The sequence below is a fragment of the Pelecanus crispus genome, chromosome 1, assembly GCF_030463565.1.
Source record: "Pelecanus crispus isolate bPelCri1 chromosome 1, bPelCri1.pri, whole genome shotgun sequence".
NCBI classification, from domain to species: Eukaryota; Metazoa; Chordata; class Aves; order Pelecaniformes; family Pelecanidae; genus Pelecanus; species Pelecanus crispus.
The window spans coordinates 107,203,377-107,209,253 of NC_134643.1; positions in this window are offsets into that span (position 1 = coordinate 107,203,377).

Consider the following 5,877-nt stretch of genomic DNA (forward strand, 5'->3'; position numbering starts at 1 on the left):
CATACCTCCAACACAAACAAGTATAGAGCAGGCCAGTTCACTTCTCTTTCCTTGTATTATCTAGATGTTACAGGATATTTTGCATCCACAGATGCTTCCTCTACAACAGTTTGTGGAAGTCAATTCTGTGGTGCAAAGGAGGAGTTTAAAACTCTTTCCTACTAGCTGCCAGCAGACATTGTAATAAGTAAGCCCCATCGGAGGAACTAACATCTTGGACCCAGCTATTACTCAGTTTCCTCTCTGGCTCACATCTTGTTTCCCATCTCCAGTTTTTCTCAGCTGTAGGTAGAACAAAAGCTCACCTCCAGAAAGCTGAGGAGTAAGCCTCTCTGGCTCCTAGCTATGCCATCTGCTTCTGCTCTCTGGCATGCTTCAAGGTCTTCATGTGCAAGACCTCGTAAATAATCCCTCAGCTAGAGTTCAGAAGCATGAGAGTAGTTTCATTTTTTCTACCATGAGGCTTATGCACGGTCAAAAAAGCAAGCAGACCACAACCACCCCCCCAAATTTAAAGTAATCAAAGTTAATATTGTGCTTGTACTGGTAGTTTTCCTACAGAGTAAGTGAAATTCAGAGTGATTCAGAAAACCTGTTGAACATATTCTTTATCCGGCACCTTTTAAACTGCAAAGACACTATCCCTATATCTGTATGTTCATTCAAGTTTATGTTAAGAAACAAAGCATGATCTTGTGACATCACAAAAGAATGTCTTTCAGTGTTTGTGTCATGTCCATATGAAAGCAAAAATCTTGTAAAATCACGGTGGGTGAGTGTGCATGTGACATGTGCCCCTGGTAACTCAAATGTAAGTTTTGATTTTTATTAAACCGTGGTTTTCAGCATACAGGTGGTACTAGTTATCTGCTTCTGATCACATGATTCTATGTTTCTGGGCTACAATATCTTAAATTCAGCAGGTTTTCTCCCTTATTAGAAGAGGAAAGCAAGCCTTCCTCCTTCGTGGAATTGGTTGGATGGTCACATCCAGAGGGTAGTGGGCAGTGGCTCAATGTCCAGATGGAGATCAGTAACAAGTGGTGTCCCTCAGGGGCCCGTACTGGGACCAGTACTGTCTAATACTACTGTCTAGTACTTCATCAATGACATAGTGGGATCAAGTGCACCCTCAGCAAGTTTACAGATGACACCAAGCTGAGTGGTGCTTGTGGTTGACACACCTGAGGGACGGGATGCCATCCAGAGGGACTTGGACAAGCTCAAGATATGGGCCTGTGTAAACCTCATGAGGTTCAACAAGGCCAAGTGCAAGGTCCTGCCCATGATGGGTCTGGGCAACCCCTGATATCAATACAGACTGGGGGATGAAGGGATTGAGAGCAGCCCTGCCAAGAAGGACTTGGAGGTACTGGTGGATGAAAAGCTGGACGTGAGCCAACAATGTGCGCTTGCAGCCCAGAAAGCCAACCATATCCTGAGCTGCATCAAGAGTGGCCAGCAGGTCGAAGGAGGTGATTCTGCCCCTGTACTCTGCTCTTGTGAGACCCCACCTGGAGTACTGCATCCAGCTCTGGAGTCCTCAGCACAGGAAAGACATGGACCTGTTGGAACGGGTCCAGAGGAGGGCCACAAAAATGATCTGAGGGCTGGAGCACCTGTCCTGTGAGGCCAGGCTGAGAGAGTTGGGGTTGTACAGCCTGGAGAAGAGAAGGCTCCAGGGAGACCATATTGTGGCCTTTCAGTATCTAAAGGGGACTTATAAGAAACAGGGGGGCAGGCTTTTTAGCAGGGCCTGTTGCGATAGCACAAGGGGTAATGGTTTTAAACTAAAGGAGGGTGGGTTTAGACTAGATACAAGGAAGAAATTTTTTACAGTGAGGGTGGTAAATCACTGGAACAGGTTGCCCAGAGAGGTGGTAGATGCCCCATTCCTGGAAACATTCAAGGTCAGATTGGACGGGGCTCTGAGAAACCTGCTCTAGTTGAAGATGTCCCTGGTCATTGCAGGGGGGTTGGACTAGATAACCTTTAAAGGTCCCTTCCAACCCAAACTATTCTACAATTCTTCCGTATCTTAGCCGATTTATTTATCAACTTTGAATTAACCAGCACTTGAAATAGGCAAGCTGAAGACAAAGATTCCAGTCGAAGACAGTTAAAAAAAAAAAAAAAAGAAAGAAAAAAAAAAAGAAAACCTCACCTATATTAGTCCTTAGATCATGGGGTTTATGGTTTTAGTCAGTGAGAGCTACCAGCTCCGCAGCCTTCAAAAGTTAGACAGCAAGGTTCTTTCACGTGACATGACCATCCCAAGGTGTAGATTTGCCATAAACCAGGTTATTTTATCGGAACTTAAAATTAAGCAAAGCCCATGCTCCATAGAGGATTTTAGAAACCATCTTTCACATATGTGACTTTAAGCCTCGTTCCCCAAGAAAACAAAGCCCATGTGAGCTGTGCCACTTCCCATCTTATTCCCTCACCCTGAGACTACGAGTCTATTGGGCAACTCCAGCTGACCGGCTGTGGTACAGGGCCACAAACACAGCAGGCAGCGGCAGCTGGCCCTGCAATACAGGCCTCCTGCAAGCTCTGGAAGCTATAGTTCAGTCAATGAAATGGCCGAACAATGAAAGAGATAAAAACACCCTGGCCATCTGGGTACACCCAACAATCACTATGTGAATGGCTTTGTAGGAACCACTGTCTCTCACCCAACCAGCATGGCAAGCCAGGGGAAGGCAGAGCACATGCCCAGGGGACACAGAATGAGCATGCAAGCACTGCAGGGGTGGGAGAATTAAACATAGCAGTTTAATTACAATAACCAAAACCAGAAGAAACCACCATTCATTCACTTTGCCATTCAAAGTCCACACTTCACTTCTCAGTCCCGTCAAGTTATCCCTGATCCCTCAGACTCCTCTGTCATCATTGCATTCATTCTGAATGAGTGAAAGAGAAACAGCACCCTAAGGGAGGGGGATTTTCATCAAGAGGTTGTATCAGAGCTTCCTTTCTCTTGTACGTACTCTGACAATGGGCCAAAAAATATTCTTTTGTAAAGCAATTACCAAATATTTATGTGGAACATACAAAGGCTTCTAGCAATTCAATGAAATTAACTCAGAGCTGTTGTGCTTTATGTATTTTCCAGCTAATGGAGTAGAAAAGAAAAAAAACCTAAAATCCATTGTTTTGAGTCCAAGCCACAGAACAAGCCTCCCTTTCAAGCATAAAACAAGCAAGATGCCCTCAGCATTTGTGTAGGAAGAAAAGAGTCTGCACAGACATTGTCTGCTTGTACGTGGTACGGAGAACTCCTAGCCACACACAGCCAGTGGGCAGCACAGATCTGCTTAATCTAAAGAAGTCACTGTTCTAACTCACTAGGAACCCATGAGGGAACTGTAGCGAAGCAAAAGGAAAAAATAAATCCGACTTCTCCCTACAGTCTGGGAAGGCAGGAACTATGTAATCTTGTACAGGTATTTCCAGCAAGTTTCATTTTCATACGTCCTATTGTTGTCTCCACTTCATGTTTTTCTTTGCTCATTCTCTCCCCCCAGCCTAAAAAGTCCCTCACTTTATTTGTTCTTTCAGTGTGCACCACTTCAAAAAATTTTTTCCTGCCTCTGTTCTCTTACAGCATGAGACCTATGCTCCTCAAATCTTAACATGGTTGTTTGGAGTGGTAGAGAGGCTGTAACATTGGACATAAGTTCACCCTTAGCCTTCTACTCCCATACTTTCACTGAAAGTGGCAGTTTCCACTACCCTGAACTCTGGCCTCCTCTGCCATAATAAAATCCATATGGATCAACTCCAGCTCTACCTCTTTTCCTTCTCTCTCCACATTTGCCAGGATTACATCCTTCTTCCAGATCCTTCATCTCTTTAAATATTTCAGTTGGAGAAAGTTGAATTTTGAGTCATACTCCAGTCACGCTTACCCACTGCTCCATTCCTCAAGCTTACTCAGCATTAGTTCCTCTCAAGAGGAAAACATTTATCACAGGAGATGGTCGGAGGGAGAAGACAGCTTTAGGAAAAGAAGGTCTGCAAGGTACATAGGGCAAAGATAAACATTTGCTCTTCTCCCATAGATCTTCCTTGATCTCACCACCCTGTCCAACTGCCTGTAGCCCAAATATTTCCCTCTGAATACCTCTTCTAGTCTTCAATTGCTTTAATTCTTCTTTTCAGCAGAAAGATGCTTCTATTTTTCTCACCTACCATCAAAATCGTTGGAAAAAACCCCACCTGTGCCTCTTCGGCCATTTCTTTATCATCTGTAGCATGGGTGGAGCTGTTTTACTCCAACTACGTCAACTCTCACCAGCTAAATTTTCAGCCCCCACACTTCAATGAGAAAACTCCATCCTCATCTTCCTTCTCAGACAATCCTCCTACTCTTGAAATAGGACACGACACTCATACTCCTACTAACTTACTGATCTTACTACTCTTACTTACTTACTACTCTTTTCTTATTGTTCCCATCATGGATCTTCAATCTTCATCAACTCTCTATTCTCAGGTCTCTCTTTCCTCAGTATCTTGTCTCGGGGATCTCATCTGCAAAACAAGTTCAGCTCCCATCACTGCACTGACTACTCAGACTTGTGTCTCAGCTCAGGATCTGTCTCCTTAGGTTCAAAGAACAGCCTCGGTCTGACATCTTTGTCAATGCTAAGTTGTCAGCTCATGCTAAATGGGACTAAACCAGAGATCATGTACTCTTAATGTCACCCTTGGAGCAGTTTGGTTATCAGGAAGTGAGATACTTACTGGTCTGTAACTGACCATGAATTGACTATAGAAGATGTAGTACTCAACATACACATGCCCAGAGCAAGCATTATTCGTTACACAGCATCACCACCTAATCAACTTTATTGACTTAATAGTGTTTTAAGTTACTTGCTGCGAATGAACAAGATCTTCCTAACTCTGAAGGTGTAGCTCTCCAGTAGCTTAAGCAGATCTGAAGACGCAGAGCTTCTTGATTTCTTCGTAATAACACCAGCATGTCTGCCAGGTTACACAAAACTAGTGAAAAAGCTACATGTTTTCAGATGGTTCAGCCCTGGCCCAGCTCACAGCCCCCAGGCACTGTGCCTTCACTGATACTCAAGAGTGGCAACAATACGTTGCTCTGAAAACACCCCTGTGGAAGAAGCCTTTACAGTTACCAAGCAGCAAAGTATAGGAAGATCAGGTCATTCAGAATTGATAGCAGACAAGCATTCATAAGGACAAGAGTTTGCATCTAGTTCGTTAACCTAATTGTGGTTAACTATTTAGCTTTCAGTGAGATTAAGAGCAGTCAAGCTTACGGTTTTCGCCAGAGTAACAGGAAAGACTGCAGCATTGCACTGGTAAGTGAATTTAACTGGTATCTCTGAAATGGGGTATATCTTGATCAAAAAACTCTTAGAGAAGATGGCCAGTTGCTGTCTACAGCACACTGATGGGACTCTCCAGGACATCTTTGGCCAGGTCAGCTGAGAATCACTAAATCACACATGCTGGTAACTTAACCTGCACAGGAGACACAGCCTATGTGACTGGCTATCTTACAGGTCAGAGTCCGGATTCTCCCCATCTGCTACCACTAACTGCTTACATTCAAAGCTATATTCTCGATTAAACACAGTAATATACAAATTATGGTCCACTCTCCAGAAACAAGTCACAGGGTCATGACTTGACATAACAAGGTTACAGAGATTCGCCTATGCATGCCACAGTCATTTAAATGACACCAAGCATCCAAGCACTCATCCCTATTTCAGCACTAAGAGACTCTTGCCCCCAACCATGTTATAGCTATATATTGATCTCATCAGACTTCTCAAATCTACACTGCAGTACCTTCTCCTAAATGCTGTCTCTAACACTTGGGAGGAT